Raw genomic sequence first — 18285 nt, forward strand, 5'->3', positions numbered from 1 at the left:
CCACCCTCCCCATCATCCTGTGTGACTCCCCAGTCACCACTGTGGACTCCTTCTGCTTCCTGGGCACCATCATCTCCCAGGACCTCAAGTGGGAGCTGAACATCACCTCCCTCACCAAGAAGGCCCAGCAGAGGATGTACTTCCTGTGGCAGCTGAAGAAATTCAGCCTGCCAAAGACAATGATGGTGCACAGTAGTTTTGTTGCCTAAACCCAACTAAACTGCAACGCTTGACGACTTTAATAACGCACGCTTCAAAATGTCAATGTTTCGAAACGCTAGCGTTTTATTTTGGAAATCTAACCGGACGTTGCATATTTATTGTTGCTAACTTTACCAGAAGTTCTATGTTTGTTGTTGCTAAGTGTTGCTCCTTCTGATTCTGATTCTTATAGTGAAGTTAAAAAAAAGAACATTACCTAAATCTAAGCTGCAAGCTTCTAGTGGGACAAGAGCAACATACAATTACAATAAAGATGTTATCCAGTCTGTTATGTATTAGCACTTTTTTCCTCACCAAATTTTCTGTAACTCAGACACCTCCCTCACAGGTTGTTTCACTAGAAGAGGTGGAATGAAGGAGATGAAGAATGAAGTGAATAAAGATCCTGGACTGAATGAATGTGTATGAGTGACTGTGTTCCACACTGGGACCATTTGATGCTGAGTTATGTCTGAGTGAGGCAGAAAGGAGCAGAGTGAAATATGGAGAGGTTGGCCGAGAGAGGGACAAATGGGAAGCAGACAGATAGAAAAAAGGCAGCTACACAAACTGAGAGGCTGAGAAAATCTCTATCTGTCTGTCTGTCTGATTCTGTCTGTCTGTCTTCATCAGTCTCTATCTGTCCATCTGTCTCTCCATTAGTCTCTCCCTCTCATCCCTCACTTCACTTAAAAAACACACACACACACACACACACACACACACACACACACACACACACACACACACACACACATATATGGGATTGAGTGCAATTAACTAAACGTTTGTGTAAGGAAAATGGGTCAGCAAACCAAACATATAGCTAGAGATTTACTCAATTCCTTTATTTTTGTGTATATTTGTATGAACAGTTAAAGAGGTGGTATTATGCTGAGGGTCAAAATCTTATTTAGGGGTTGTACCAGAACAGGTATACATGGTTTCATTTTCAAAAAACACCATATTTTTGTCATACTACACATTGCTGCAGCTCCTCTTTTCACCCTGTGTTGAACGCTTCGTTTTAGCTATGGAGTGATACATCTTGTCTCTAAATGATCTTTGTTGGAAGTTGCACATGCGCAGTTCCTAGTTAAGGACTACTAGCCAGAAGAAGAGGAGGGCGGGTCAGCGAAAAGACTGTAAACAGCTTCGGTTCAGCTGTAGGCTACATGGACTGGAGCAACTGGAGAGTTTCAGAGTGAGTTATTAATCTGTAACAAAAGTACCTTTCATCCATAAAGTTTTAACTGAGCTCTGTCTCTACATCACAGGAACAACTTTATGTCCACTGACTGCCTGGAGGGTAGCTAGTCTTTGGAAGGGAGAGGAGAGCTGTGTGCTGCAGCTCACTGTTTTTCCACTGGTGTTTTTGAGGGCGTGTCGGACTAGACGCTTGGCGAGCGTTATATGAGGTGCATTTCCCTTTGGATGAAAGGTAAATGGCTGGGCTACAAACAAGCTGTTTTCAGGCAGTTCAGAGCAGAGTTTTCTGTGGGAGATGGGAACTCAATTCATTCATTAACTGAATTAACAAGAATTCATTAACTGTATATATCAGTTTTGGATGCCCTTTAGGGGGAAAAACTTTGTGTGTTATAAACCATTTATTGAATGTTAATTTACTGCTTATAAATTCTTAATGGGGGGTAGACGATCTTGAGTGTTAGTTGTATTAAATATTAATACAATTATACACAAGGTTAATTACTGAGAACTCAGAAAGCAGCAACATAACTAAAAATAAGAAAGACAGCAAGAAACACAAGCGGGTGATCAGACCGGTTGTAAACAAAACTCAAGGTTAATGTCGGTCTACCAACATAGATTGGTCTCACAGTAAATGTGTTTTTTAAATGTCAGTTAGTTTAGAGAATCAGGATTTTTAGTGATGTCGCCATGTTCCCACATCATAGCAATCACTTGATACACAATATTACCAAAGCTGATAAAATTTATCAACACAGCTATGAAAATAAACCCCCAAATAAATGTCTGTAAGATGCAGGTTGCACTCTAGAGAAAGCTAAAAGGGGACTTAAGGTTAAGGTTTTGTGGTAATAAAACTTAGTTATCCTTTCAAATGACATTGAGTGGAGGCCAAGCAGATTTAACATCAAACAAAATTTTGAACAAATATTTCAAAAGTAGTGAAATAATTAGTTAAAATACTATAACAAATACATACACAATGTAGGAATAAATGCAGCATTCACATACTGTATTTACATGGATTTTTCACATCTGCATCTAGTGTGACAGCTTTGTGGCATGACCAATTACATACAACATACACATGATCACTTCATACAGTATGTGCATTTGCTGCAGCCGTGCTGGCAGAGGTTGCCATATGCTGTCCTGCTCTAGTTTCAAAGGGCTTGGCAAGGTTACATCTGCACACTTCTTCTCAACACAAACAGCACCACACAGAAACCTGGACCTTTGTATCCCCAGAGAAGGTGACTTACTGACTGAGCCACTGGTGACATGTGGTTCCAGTCAGTCGTTGTCTGGAGGTCTTGTGGTTTGTGCCGCCCAGCTCATGACAGAATTCTTCTGCGTCCTTGGCTGTAGTGAAGGTAAGAGCATTCCCTTTGTGGCTCACTTTTAGGGTTGTGGGGCGTGCAGTTCTTCAGTGGATCTACAAATCCCTGGCGTCACTGTATGGTGAATGAGTTGTAGTCGGCTTTAAACCATTCCAGTCTTTCAGTGGCAATTCTCTTCTCTTGCACCTTAAAGAATTGCTTGGTTGGTACCTCAAACATCTGAAGATCATGGTCCACGTAGCGCAGCGTAGTCTCAAACTGGGGCATGGGCCCCCCTGAGAGGGTGTAGAGCCACTTCAGTAGGCCATAGATGTTGAGCGAACCTGAAGTTAGCAGCATAAATATGATTCATGCGGTGACATAAAAAAACAAAAGCGCTCTGATGCTGGCAAGACTTTTTTGCTAGCCTGAATCTTATTTATTTTAGTGACCCGTGTTGTTATTGATATATATAAATTAGGGCTGGGCACGTTAACGCGTCATTATCTTATAATTAATTAACGCCGACAATTATTTTATCGCACGTTAACGCAGTTTTTATGTTATTATTATTAGTTTGAAAGTCCGTTGCTCACTGGCTCTGAATACACATACAGTCAAACCATGGGTCACAGGAGGGGGGGGGGGGTAGATCAGCCTGCAAACCACCCATTTTTCCATCCGCGATCCGTTATCACGGCAGCAGGTTCAATGCTGCTTTAACGTTACCTGGTCCGTGCTTGTAAAATATCCACTGCGACTTGTAACGTCATTTCAAGTTTTTAACCAAGTGAAGTCTGTGTGAGTGAACACACACACCGACGCCCCGCCATCGTCCATCCCGATGTTTCAATGTAGTTTTGTAGACATCATCCCAACCCTACTGAACAGACTGTTTCTGCTGCTCCCTGATAAAAGATACCTGCTGATACCTGTTCAAAAAAAACAAACAAGAAAACTGGACTCTGATGGTAACTTGTTTTAACAAGCTAGATAAAAGGTAACGCCCTGGCAGTGGCAAACAGCTTTGGCTTAATATTTGATTTGATTACATTAATATTTAGGTTATAGGTATAGGTTTAGGTAATATTTTATTGCTACTGTGTAAAGGGAATACTGCTGGTAAAGTGTTTAAAGTGTTTGCAAACCACATGTTATTGCACTTTTGTTTATATAGCAGTACATTTAAATTAAAACTACTTTACACTACTTTAGAATTCATTATTCAATTTTACGCGTAACAATGCAATTGATCACAAGAAAAAAATTTAATCATTGCCCAGCACTAATCAAAATGAAATCCACTTTTGCTGGAGTGGTGGGGCATGAACTTTTGTTAGCTTTCGAAGGGGTGCGTGACAGAAAAAGTTTAATGGCCCCTGGGGAGCGCCTTTGCCATATATTCTGTGAGCTCTGTCTATTTCGATGACAGGGTCACAGTTCAGGGAGGGAATCCACTCCGGCAGGATTTTCTGCAGAAAGCCAACTGGGTCATTCCACGCGCTGCACTCTGCCATCTTGTGCTCAAGTTTTAGGTGGTCACCAATGCAGGCATTGAATGAGTTTTTCATCTACAGAGTGTCTCCCTGTGTTTTGTCCTTCCGTTACTCCACTTCACGTACAGTAGTAGCCTGTGTCTCAGGTTCTGCCCAATATTGAATTTGAATTTGTTACAGGATGATGTATCAGCTCATTTTCAAGGAGGTGGTGATGAATCAGTGTATAAGACACATGTGTGAGAGACCCAGGTTCAATTCTCCACTATGACACATACACCAATATGTCCCTGAGCAAGACACTTACGCCCTAGTTGCTCCAGAGGCGTGCGACACCTGACATGTATAGCAATTGTAAATCGCTTTGGATAAAAGCGTCAGCTAAATGAATAAAGGTAAATGCAAATGTCCTGCAGCATACATGCATGCACAGACACAAAAGTAAACCACACAGTACACAAACATATATACAAAACAGTAACTCGCTCACCTGCCCCCCAAACCCCCAATTAATACAGCAGAGGAACACAATAACATTGACTAAGTTACAGTAAACAACTAATGTGTCTTAATATGCCTTGTGTGTAATGCGATATACAGGATAAAGTTGCTGTGAGTTATAGATTTCGAACAGGCCTTCCCCTTATTGCATTGTGTATGACAGATTAAGGCTGATCAATGCACAATGGACTGCGGCACAATATTATCTTGTTTTCATAATCGTTGGAAGCATATATTGTAATTGAAAATTAAATTTCATTAATGGCACAGCCTTGTTCCATTTTCATTTGCATACAGATTAAACAATTCAGATACAACATGCTAATAGGTGAAATGTAGAGGTGCTGAAAACACCAGTAAACTGGTAAGAAATGCTGGTACATGTAGGGCTGTATAATAAAATCAGTGTGACAGTCCATAGCATGGTGATAACAGGTGTTTAAGTTATGTATGTAAAAGCATTTCACTTGTATGAGTGTGAGCTTTACAGTATAATATGTGATTGAGTTTAGTTTCATGTGTATGTGAGAGGAAAAGTACATGTATATGCATGGTAATTCTGAATAATGTCCCTAGGGGCCCCTCATAGAGTTGCCCCCCTTCCCCCGATTCAGCATGGGAGAGGGGGGGGGGGATGTGTTGTAATATTCCTGCCGAGTTATACACCACACCGCTGCTTTTCATTGCACCAAAATTATTGTCCTGTGTGTTAAATGCAAGACTCTGATTGTAATGGCTGCCCCCCTCTGTTTATCAGCGGGTTCTATAGTGAAAGTTCACACACATGCTGCTATCTCTTTCGCTTACACTCATACACACACATCGATTGATTTGTGCGAATGCAGACACACACTGCTGTAGACAGCAGCGGTAGTCCATTAGCATATAAATGTGTTCCTGTGTGAGTGTATTGTGTGCAGAGAATGTGGGTGAACTGGTGCAGACTTAATATGCATGTCAGGCAGACTGGGGCATGATAGTGTTTTTTGTAAATGTGCCAGTTGCAGATCGATTAGTGAGATACCACACCAGCTCGCTCTACATGTATCTGTCTACCTTGCTTTACCCTCTCTCTCACTGTCTCTGTAGCTTGACATTAATTAAATGTAAACCACCGCCATCTGCCACCACTTATGGCAACTGACCTCCTGACCTGGAGACTTGCCACATCACTGCAATCCATATATACGTGTTATGCTCCCACACACCAGCAGAATACGCTTTTAACCCTAAAATATGTATGTTAGTCAACTGTCACCAACTATGTACAGGGTGCTAAACTGAACACAGGGGAAGCAAGACTTCAGGAATATTCATCTTTTTAGGTAATGCAATATTCACTATATTCAAAACAGCTAAACGACTACTAAACGGAGATCAAAATTGTATAAAAATACTAAAATATTCTTGCACTTGAAAATGAGCCATTCAAAGCATGTTAGTCACTATACCATTCCTTTTTGATTGCTAAAGCACAAGTTATATCTCTAAATACATCCACTGTCCTTATCATAAATGAAGTCATTCACACATTACTATGAGTAGTGAGTAATATCACAGCTAACAAATTTGCCTCAAGGGCCTTTACAATATGTATAGCTATTGTCATTCTAGTGTGTGCAGCATTCTAGACGTATGGTACTTCCTCTCAGCACTGTAGCCAGGCTGACAGAGCTCTATTAGTTGATGTCTAGAAACGACATCATGAGCTTCATTAATGATAAAATTCTAATTATTATTATTAGAGACAAAATCTATCACCTCCTGCCCTCAAACGTATCGATTTATCTTGAAACGCAGGAACCTTAGAAACAGCTGTAAAACCTGATATATATTTAGACTGCTTATTTCCCATTGATCTTTCTCAACTAACCTCAAGGATTTTTTCATCTAAACCATCAACCTAATGTTAAACTCAGGCAAAACTGAAGATATTGTATCTGAGAGGCATTTTGTAAAATATCTTTAGTCTAGATGGCATTGCCCTGGCTTGTAGCACCACTATAATCAAAGATAACGCCTAGATTGGAGTTAACTTTGATCAGGATATATAATTTAACTACCACATTAAACAAACTTCAGTCGCTGGCTAAGCAGCCTTTTTATGTGCACTGCAATGCACATTGCCTGTATTTGGTTTAGTTTATTTATGTGGACACAGTGAAAGCAGTGCCGGAGGCATTGGGTTTTCTTTCTTTGTTCAAGCCCCTATATCTGGATCATACATACACCAGAAGTGGCAGGAGATGCAGAGCACAATTTTTCAAGATTAGTCGAGAGTTGCCCAAAGTCAGTAAAGTTGAGTGGCCTTGCGGGTTTTATGCCTGTCGAAATTATGGACTGGCGGCCAGCTGTTCTCCATGTCCTCCATGATATTGATGAGAAGAACAATTAAGACAGATGTGTAAAAGCATGTGAACTGCATGGTATGCTGCAATCGTCGTTGTTGGACTTGGCCAGAGCGGTGTACGTCATTGAGGCACTACAGGACAGATTTGTGCACTACAGCGTTTTTTGGGGAGCTGTGGACTGAAGCAGTGTAACATTAGCACCAAGGGGGTTTCCAAAAGGCAGCCAGAGAGCTCCATGGATCACATGTGTGTGTGTTAAAAAAATATATATTAAAAATTAAAATAAAAGAAATTAATAAAAGAGTAACGTGTGTGTGTGTATATTAATAGACAAAAAAAAATTAATTGATTAATTGATTAAAAAATAATAATAATAAATAAATAAAAAGAAATCAGTGTCAAATGTAAAAACAAAACAATTACTGAAATATCAAACAATCAAAATAATAATAATTAGAAAATTAGTACAATTATTTATCAGTCTGAGTTTCCACTGGTTGTCCTCACTTCATGGCATGATGAGATATATTTTGACATTTGGGCATCTCTCCCAGTAAATAGGGGAGTTTCTGTGTGTCTGATATAAATTTGAATTTGGGGTATATTTGGGAAATGTTTGCAAAGTGTTTTAGTCTTAGTGTTTTATATTTGGGGAATGAGGTTAGAAAGTGCAGCTCTGTCTCTACCTGTTCCTTGTCACACTGGGAGCAGAGTCTCTCCTCTTGTGGTAGCCAGCTTTGTCTGTGGCGATCCTTTTCTATGGCCAGGCGGTCTTCACTCAGTCTGTATGTTGTCAACATTTTTCTTAGTTTAGGACATTTTATTGTACTCAGGTAATTTGCCAGTGTGAATTCTCTTTTTAGGGTCAGATAACAATTTACTTTGTGTTTTGGTTGTTTCTTTCCAGTATTCAATATATTTTTCTTTCTGCTTGTTGATAATTTGGTTTGGTCTACTTGAGTTGGTGTTGCTGTCCTGAGGCTGTTGGGGACTTAGAGAGCCTCAGGACCAGCTGGGTGAGGGGACTCTTCTCTGGTTTCAGCTCCTGGTATGTTAGGGCTTTGTGATGGGATGTCTGGGGGTTAACTGATTTTAAGTGATTGTAAAATTTAATTGATCTTTTCTGTATTTATAGTAAGAGGGGGTATAGGCCGAGCTCTGCTCTGCACAGGTTATTTGGTGTTTTTCTCTGTACCTGTACTTACAGAACTCAGTATGGAAAGATTCTGATTGTTTTGTCCGATTTGTCAAATTCATTTCGCTACCATATATAATTATTGGTTCTAGTACAAATTTTAAGCCAGATTTCAATTGGATTATAGATTTTAAGGTTTCTTTATATTGCATAGAAAGCTCTCCTTGCTTTGTCCCTCAGATCTTTCACAGCCATGTTTCCTGTGTACGTAATGTTGAGGCCAAAGTAAGTGTAGTTTTTTGCATGTTGTAATTTAGTGCTGTCTAAATAGAAATTGTGTGTAACCTGATTTCTGTATTGTTTCTGAAAGATCATTATCTTAGTCTTTGCTGTGTTTACTGTCAGGGCCCAGGTCTCTCTCTCTCTCCACTGTGTCCGCACGGACAAGTAGCATGCACGTAACTCAGAAGAGAGCTCGCAATCCGGTGGACTTCAGGTGGAAGAAAGGGAATTTGTGAGCAGATGATAGCGAAAGAGAGCCAAATGTTTAATTATGGCTTTTGTGGAGCTTTTTCGTTCCTCTGTCTACAGTAGAACTCTGACAACAGCTGCTCTAGAGTGATGTCAAAGTCGCATCAATTCCGATCTGAGTCTCCAGACGGAAGTTGGGTTTCAAAACATACAATCTGTATCGGATTTGGACCACATGAAATCCTAACTGGAAAAGATCAGATTCCATGCGACTTGGCCTGTTCACACTGTCATAAAAAGATCAGATCTGAGTCACATACAAGCGAAAAAATCTGATTTGGGTCACTTTGGCCTGCAGTCTGTACGCAGCCTAAGTGTGATATCGTGAAAGGGATTCAAGCACTCAATCCCAAAAGCAACAGCTTCTGTTTTTGCTGGGAACCATTTACAGCACAAATCTGGATGATCTTAAGCATGAGCTACATCAAGCCAAGCAGATATTGGAGAGGAAGAAGGCAGCTGGACTGAAGAATCTAACCAGTTTGCTTGAGTTCACGGTACTCCTGGAGCCATTCAGTGAGGTCTACAATGAACTGTTAAGATTGTGCCAATTGCCATGGCCCTACCTGTAAGCACAGCTGCTTGCAATGCCACTTTTCCGCAGAGAAACAGAAAAAAAATAATCACTTATGCACCATGAACAATGAAAGACTGAGTGACCTCGGGGTGCTAAGAGTCCCAGAGTCCCACAGAGCCAAGGCCTTGGATATGGGTGAGTTGACAAGGTTGTTTAGTAGTCGACACAGAAATTGCAAAACACAGTTCTTTTGAAGGATCTGTACCTCTAAATGATGAGACCCTTTCATTGCGAGAATGTATGACTTCTGCTTATTGTGCTTAAGAGTATTGATTATTAACACTATGAAAAGTGACAAGTGATAAATATTGCAATATGTGAAAACTGACAGTGCTAGTGTAGTTACACAGTGTTATTCTTGCACACTACATTGCATCCACTTAATCTGCCTTAGGCTACATTTGTGAGTTCACTAATTGCACTTAAGGGCCAAATATTGATGACAGTATCATAAACAAGTGGACATTAGAATTTTAATGTTGACAGTGCAAAATGAAAAGCCCATGCAAGGTGAAAGAGTTAACGTAGCCAACAAAAACATGATGAAGACATAAATACACTGTGTAACTGTACAATTGAATTGTTTCCACTTAGTAGTCTGAATGTTGAAGAGAGAGGTCGTTGGTGGCCTTCATTTTTGTTGTGACGTTTGACTGCGCCCCAAATTTAACTGTTGTTCCGCCCCTATGCCATCTACTTGAAAATAATCTGGATCTGTCCCTGGTCGAATCAAGCTTACTGAGCTGTGTGTGTATCAAACACTAGTGTTTAAATGGAGCCTTTTAATCCACCAATAATATGATTAATACCTGAATCAGGAAAAAAAAGTTGAGAATAAATGCAACCCTTATCAAAAACAGACATAAAAAGACAAGTTTAGGGCTCTTAAAATTTTTTTTCATGTGTCATGTAAATGCTCTTTCTGTTTACTTTTTTATTTTTGAATAACTGTACTCTTTCTGAGCACCCACTTGAGTTAAATCAAAGAATACCCATCACCCTGTCTCTGTCAGGAAACCATCTTTGAATAGTTTTAGAGATAAATAGAAGGCTGAGCTTCTATTCAATACCGCAGCAGTATATTATAATCAAACTGTTGCTTCAACAGAAAATTCTGGCGCTAAGCACTCTTCACAGTTTAATGTTTTTTTCCCCAAAATTTGCTACTGTTTTAAAGTTATATTGTTATAATCACTGTGGTTTTTAATTACTGTGTAGGTATCCACCATTACACCAAGACTGACCTCAGGAGGTGATGACCAAACATCCACACAGGGATACAAGGACACACACAAACAAACCCACACAGTTTTATGTAACATGGTGGACATCAAGTATGGCGCACATACAGCAGCTGTCACATACACACCAGTGCACATGTCCCATACACACACACATAAATGATCCCTGGCACATGACAGTTGGCCAGGGTGAGAGTGGAGTCACTTTCCCCTTAACTGAGGAACGTAACTGATCAACAGGACTTACACTACAGCAGGATGCACGCTTGGGGCCAGAAATGACCCCTCCAAAAAGTTGTATTTTTATTTATTTATTCATAAAGTTTATTTATAAAAATATTACAAAGGCAGACACCATTCTCTCTTTTTTTAATTTCTGGAAATGACCATTTGGAAAATTATTGCAGGATTTAATGTTTTACAAGACATAAGAGCAAAAGTTCAGAGGGAAAAGTCGGCATTTTCAACAATGAAATTTAAAATGCTTTTTGTTTCCCAAAACATGTCAAATTACGTCACATGTGGGAGCCTGTAACCATGACTCTGCCTCTGCGCGATGTGCGGTTAAGTTGAGGCAGGGTTCAGTATTTGTAGATACCCTCCTCGTGTATTTTGGGTCAAGTGCATACAGGTGAAACTCGAAAATTAAGCATATCGTGCAAAAGTTCATTTATTTCAGTAATTCAATTTAAAGGGTTAAACTAATATATTATATAGACTCATTACATGCAAAGTGAGATATTTCAAGCCTTTATTTGATATAATTGATGATTATTGCGTACAGCTTATGAAAACCCCAAATAAAATGTCCTGGTAGACGGCTGCGCTGACTCTGGACTTAATAAAGCACAGTGGACCAACACCAGCAGATGACTTGGCTCCCCAAACCAACACAGACTGTGGAAACTTCACACTGGACTTCAAGCATCTTGGATTGTGTGCCTCTCCGTTCTTCCTCCAGACTCTGGGACCTTGGTTTCCAAATGAGATGCAAAATTTGCTCTCATCAGAAAAGAGGACTTTGGACCACTGAGAAACAGACCAGTTCTTTTTTTCTTCTGACGTTGTTTGTTGTTCAGGAGCGGCTTGACAAGAGGAATACGACATTTGAAGCCCATGTCCAGGACCCGTCTGTGTGTGGTGGCTCTTGCAGCAGTAACTCCAGCCTCAGTCCACTCCTTGTGAAGCAATCCTCTCCAGGCTACGGTCATCCCTGCTGCTTGTGCACCTTTTTCTTCCACACTTTTCCCTTCCACTTAACTTTCTATTAATGTACCTTGATACAGCACTTTGAGAACATCCAACTTCTTTTGCAGTTACCTTTTGAGGCTTTCCCTCATTGTGGAGGGTGTCAATGATGGTTTTCTGCACAACTGTCAGCAGTCTTCCCCATGATTGTGAATTCCACTGAACCAGACTGAGAGACCAATTAAAGGCTCAGGAACCCTTTGCAGGTGTTTTGGATTAATTAGCTGATTAGAGTGTGACACTTTGAGCCTACAATACTGAACCTTTTCACAATATTCTAATTTTCTGAGATTTTGAATTTGGGGTTTTCATATGCTGTAAGCCATAATCATCGAAATGATATCAAATAAAGGCTTGAAATATCTCACTTTGCATATAATGAGTCTATATAATATATTAGTTTCACCTTTTAAGTTGAATTACTGAAATAAATGAACTTTTGCACGATATGCTAATTTTTCGAGGACAGGACGCAGGTCTGTCATGTAAAGTCCTTTAGTGTGGTCGCAGAATTGCAGTGTGAAACCAAACCAAAACTAACCAAATGTATCAAAATGTATCAAAACATGAACTTTGGTTCGGACCTTGGTGTGGACCCCGTAGCGCCTCTTTCTCCCTAGCATGTTGTGTTCATCACCTCCACAGTCCTCCACAATAACGTTTTCCTCGCCCACCAGGCGTCGCCCCGGTCGGCCAGCATTCAGTGCTGGCATTCAATTGCAGGAAGAAAAACACCACTGAATGAACACCTTTCAAGTGAAAATTTAGAGGGAGAAAATATGGCCTTTAATATTTTGTCTCCTCATTATACTGACAAAAGAGAGATTTTATTAACGTTTATATTATATGAATATACATTTTAGTCTCGTCGTTTTTCATCAACAATATTGCATGTCACAGTCTGTGTTTATCGCCGTACAGTCACTGTAACTTACACTGTACATTTACAGCAGATTTACATTGTCGAATCAGAATTGTCAAGTCTTGCCTATAGTCGACTGATAGTTGAATCATGTACCGATAGCTCCGCTTTAATCTTGCAAAGCTACAGAACTGTAGTCTCTTTTCATTAGTCACTGTAACTTACACAGCCAGGAAGTGCAAGCCTTCACAGAACACATCAACTCTGTGGACAGTAACATCAAGTTCACACGAGAAGATGTTCACAACAACAGTTTGGCCTTCCTGGACTGCGCTGTACACATTGAGGAGGACAGGAGCCTGCAGATTGGTGTTTACAGAAAACCCACACACACAGACCAATACCTACTCTTCGATTCCCACCACCCACTGGAGCACAAGCTAGGGGTCATGAGAACACTGCACCACAGAGGGGAAAACATACCAACAAGCACCCAAGCCAGAGAGAAGGAACAGAACCACCTGAAGGGGGCACTTACAGCCTGTGGATACCCTAAATGGACCTTTGTGAAGACAGCCACAAGATCCAAGAAGAACAAAACTACAGGGGAGGAGGAAAAGAAGGTCAAACACAACAACATTGTGATTCCATACGTGTCTGGAGTATCAGAGAAACTCAGGAGGATTTTCAACAAACATAACATCCCTGTGTTTTTTAAACCCAAGAACACACTAAGACAGATGCTGGTACACCCCAAAGACCGCACACCCAAACACAAGAAAAGCAATCTAGTGTATGCGGTCCAATGCAGTGAGGAATGCACAAACCTGTATATTGGGGAGACTAAACAACCACTACACAAACGCATGGCTCAACACAGAAGGGCCAACTCCTCAGGTCAAGACTCTGCAGTCTACTTACATTTGAAGGACAGAGGACACTCGTTTGAGGACCACCAGGTGCACATTTTAGACAGAGAAGATGGATGGTTTGAAAGAGGTGTCAAGGAAGCCATCTACACCTGGGTCGAGAAGCCGTCATTGAACAGGGGAGGGGGTCTACGCCACCACTTATCCCCCACTTACAATGCTGTCCTTTCATCACTTCCCAGGAAACTCAACAAATGTTACTTATTGGCCTCAGTTGAAGATGCCAATGACGGTCGTTCAGTCTTGGCCACAGGTAGTCCTAACGACTGTAATGACTGTCGTTACAGCAACCAGGAACACTAACGAACCAGCGGTATCGATGACCCTGGCAAACGATCCCACTGAGGTAAATAGCTGAGTTTCCCTGCCAGTCAGTCAGAACTGAAGATGTCCTTTGGATGAGGGACAAAATGTCTTCTAGTATCTTCAACCAAGTCCAGTTGCCCTTGACTTTAACCTTCGTTGGATAAAGCATTGGTTACAACATAAAATGAGGCAATGTCAGGGATCCTTGCTGAAAATTAAAACGCTGCAAAATTAACTTATTTAGATTCTTTTCAACAACAAATATCAACAATAACATGGTGACATAACTACTAACCTAAGAAGCAAACGCCACTACTAACTTAGCAAGGAATATTATTTAAACAGAACAAAACAGTTTATAATGAAACATTTGTTAAGAAGGCAGGAGTTATTAGTGTCCCCCCTTTCGCTTCCCTGGCTTATCACATTTGCACATCAGCTAAAAGAAAGAAGGGAGTGGTGTTTTATGGCTCAGCCGTTCTGTGGGAAAAAGAGTCAGGTTGAGGCCGGACGGGTGGTACTTTTGATGTCCGGAGGTGACCTGGGGAGAGAGAGGGGTCGGACAGCCCCTTTGCTGTCCTGCTAAGTGTCTCCAGTGACACCTTTATGGCTGAGAGGGGTTCACTAAGGCTCTTTGAATACACAGTCCTTAAGCGATGCATGTCTGAGTCTCTGCAGATCCTTACCAACCTCCAGGCGATGTCTCTAGTTTTTGCATGTCAAAAGGCCAACTCCAGGGGAGGAAAACTTAAGTTAAGAGGGATGGTTGTTATTATTCCTGCTAGGCCGAAGGGAGGGTGTGTGTGAGGAGAGAGAGAGGTGAGACAGCGAGTTGGGAGTTGAAGCTAGCGCGTAGCGTTCGGTGACGGCAGAGTTGTTTTTGGCATTGGCTATGGCCCACAGTAGTCTGTATTTTGTTCAGAAATAAAGACAGAGCAAAACCAGCTATCTTCTCCTAGCTTCTCATTTGAGGGACGCTACACTGGTGTCAGAAGTGATGGACCAATTCGCCCACGGAGTTTCTTCTTGCTTCTCTACGAGCTAGCTGTTGCTCATAACTGGTATAAAACATGTCGCTGTGGGACCCTTCTAAAATCAAGCGGGAGGAGGAAGTTGACGAACGGGGACATGAAGGCCCAGCCACGGGTCGGAGAGAGGCAGAACACAGAGCGGGTGAGAGAAATGACTTGAGAATGGCTGCCGAGGCCGGCTTGGGCTCCTCTGGCCACTCCAGCAAGGAACGTGTCGGCCGAGAGGTAGCTATGGCTGCAAATTTTATGGACAAGACTGTCGAGCTCCGTATGCTCACCCACAATGAAAACTCCCAGGTATGATAGCAAAACTAACTGGGAAGCATTCCATGCACAATTTGAACTGTTAGCTCAGGCCAGTGGCTGGTCTACTTAAGAGAAAGCCCTGCAATTAGCGATGTGCCTTACTGGTGATGCTTTGTCAAGTCTTCTGCTACTAAGCCCTGCTGATAGGAGCAACTATGACACTTTGGTTGGAGCTTTGAAGAGGCAGTTTGGGCTTTGCTCTTGACCTGGGGAACCGCTGAAGGATCTGGCCAACGACACTTAGGGACTAGTTCACCGCACCTACTCTGATATGCCTCCTCCCATCCAGAGTGAATTGGCCAGAGACCATTTCTTCCAGGCTCTGCTACCAGCTGACCTGCGGATCCAGACACTGCTGGCTCACCCCAGGTCCCTCCAGGAGGCTTTGGAGTTGGCTACAGAAAGAGAAATGCAGGGTACTGATTCTCTGGGAGTCATGTTTGACAGAACACCAAAGGTGAGAGCTGCAAGTGGGATTGAGTTGAATATAGCAGCACCTGCCTGGGTGGGGGAACTGACACAACTCGTCGTGGCTGCCACACTGAGGGAGGAACAGAGGCCCAGACTGCGTGCCAGAGTCTGCTGGGACTGTGGACAGCCTGGCCACCTTCTCCGTCATTGTCCCCACAGTAACGCAAACCAGGGAAACGACACGGGGACCGCATAACCAGGACGATGCGGATCCCTGGTTCTGTGTCCCGACCTGTACCAGGTGAGAAAACGGCACACAAACCAAGTGGGGGCGTTGCAACCGGTGGGTGATGTAGATGGTCAGCTCACAACTCATGGTGCTGGGCTGGACCTGGGTAGGAGACTGCTGGTACACACCTTTTACTGTGGATGGAACACGCTGCTCCGCGCTGGTGGACACAGGTTCTTCAGCGACTCTGGTGAAACCCGATGTGGTGGGAAATAAAACAACCATTTTTCCCACCATAGTGAAGCAGATAGTCACCAGGGAGTGAGCTCCCATGTAGGGGGAGGCCTTAGTGACCCTGGAGTTGGGGAAGGGGTTGATCCACTGTCCGGTGTGGGTCGTGGCCCTAGAGGATGTTCTCAAGGCACTGGACTGTGTCATTAACACCCTCACCTTTCCATATGTACATGTCATCCAGATGACTAGGTGGCCACCCCACCCTGACTCCTCTGTGGCTCACACAGTGACAGTACTATTCAATTCAATTCAATTTTATTTATATAGCGCCAAATCACAACAACAGTTATCTCACAGCGCTTTTCATAAAAGAGCAGGTCTAGACCGTACTCTATGATGTTATTTACAGAAGCCCAACAGTTCCCACCAAGAGCAAGCACTAGGCGACAGAGGCAAGGAAAAACTGAGCAGAGAAGCTAAGACAGGAGAAATATGATCTCTTTTCCTGGTTCCTGTCAGAACACGTGCTGCAGCATTCTGGATCAGCTGAAGAGTCTTAACGGACTTTTTCGAGCACCCTGATAATAGGGAATTGCAGTAATCCAGCCTAGAAGTAACAAATGCATGGACTAGTTTTTCTGCATCATTTTTAGACAGGATGTTCCTGATTTTCGCAATATTACGTAGGTGAAAAAAGGCGGTCCTTGAAATTTGCTTAATGTGAGACTTAAACGACATGTCCTGATCAAAGATAACTCCAAGATTCCTCACAGTGGGGCTGGAGGCCAGGGCGATGCCATCCAGGGAAACTATATCTTTAGATAATGCGTCACGGAGGTGCTTAGGCCCCAGAGCAATAACTTCAGTTTTATCTGAGTTTAACATGAGAAAATTACAGGTCATCCAGGTTTTAACATCCTCTCTGCCCTTCTACACACTTCTCTGCCCTTCTTTTTCAGCAGTTACCCACCCAAAACCCTACGCAGAGTCGCAGTCTAACACACTTCTCTGCTCCTCCATTTCAGGAGTTACTTAGTGAAAACCCTATAGTGACAGTTTCTGCCGCCCCGACCATCGAAATTATTTAAAAAGGTAAACAGAAGAGGAGCTGTGCATAAAAACCTCATAAAAATTAAAACCACAAGAGCAATAGTGCAAATGAATAGGAGAGTTAAATGTGGACTCTTAAACATCAGCTCTCTCTCTTCTAAAGCTGTACTAGTAAATGAACTAATATCAGATTATGATATTGATTTATTTTGTCTTACTGAAACCTGGCTGGGTGATGGAGAATATGTTAGCCTAAATGAATCCACCCCTCCCAGTCATATTAATACTCACATTCCTCGAGGCACAGGCCGAGGAGGTGGAGTTGCAGCTAAATTCTTTTTGTTATAGTGTACCGAGCACCTGGCCCGTATTCTGAATTCTTATCTGAATTTGCAGAGTTTTTGTCAACTTTAGTCCTTAAAACGGACAAAGTTATTATTGTAGGGGATTTTAATATTCATGTGGATGTTGAGAATGACAGCTTCAGTACTGCGTTTATCTCTCTGTTAGATTCCATTGGCTTCTCTCAGAGTGTTCATGAACCGACTCACTGTTTTAACCACACCCTCGACCTTGTTTTGGTGTATGGTATTGAAATTGAACATTTAGTGGTGTTCCCACAGAATCCCTCTTTGTCCGACCACTGTTTGATAACTTTTGAGTTTGTATTGCTAAACTACTCGCCAATGGGCAGAAATTTCTATACAAGATGTCTGTCTGATAGTGCTATAGCTAAATTTAAGGATGCGATTCCATCAGCTCTAAATTCATTATCAAGTCACAAAGTAACGGAGGACTCCTATGCTAGTTTCAGTCCCTCCCAAATCGATCATCTTGTTGATAGTGCTGCAGGCTCACTGCGAATGACACTCGACTCTGTAGCCCCTCTAAAAAAGAAAATACTAAAACAAAGACGGTTAGCTCCATGGTATAATACTGAAACTCGCAAATTAAAGCAAATATCTCGGAAACTTGAGAGGAATTGGCATTCCACCAAAGTGGAAAATTCTCGTTTAATTTGGCAAGATAGTCTTAAAACTTATAGGAAGGCCCTCCGTAATGCTAGAGCAGCGTACTACTCGTCATTAATAGAGGAAAATAGGAACAACCCAAAG

At 41.9% G+C, this 18285-nt stretch overlaps 1 long non-coding RNA gene across 1 annotated transcript in view; it reads left to right on the forward strand.

Moving 5' to 3' along the window:
* The first annotated feature begins 2695 nt into the window (after positions 1–2695).
* Positions 2696–18285, forward strand: part of LOC123957114 — a 25612-nt gene continuing 10022 nt past the window's right edge. The window contains exon 1 of the long non-coding RNA XR_006821733.1: positions 2696–2786. This is a non-coding gene — a long non-coding RNA (uncharacterized LOC123957114). The remainder of the gene's footprint in view (positions 2787–18285) is intronic.

The sequence above is a fragment of the Micropterus dolomieu genome, linkage group LG19, assembly GCF_021292245.1.
Source record: "Micropterus dolomieu isolate WLL.071019.BEF.003 ecotype Adirondacks linkage group LG19, ASM2129224v1, whole genome shotgun sequence".
In the NCBI taxonomy this organism is placed as follows: domain Eukaryota; kingdom Metazoa; phylum Chordata; class Actinopteri; order Centrarchiformes; family Centrarchidae; genus Micropterus; species Micropterus dolomieu.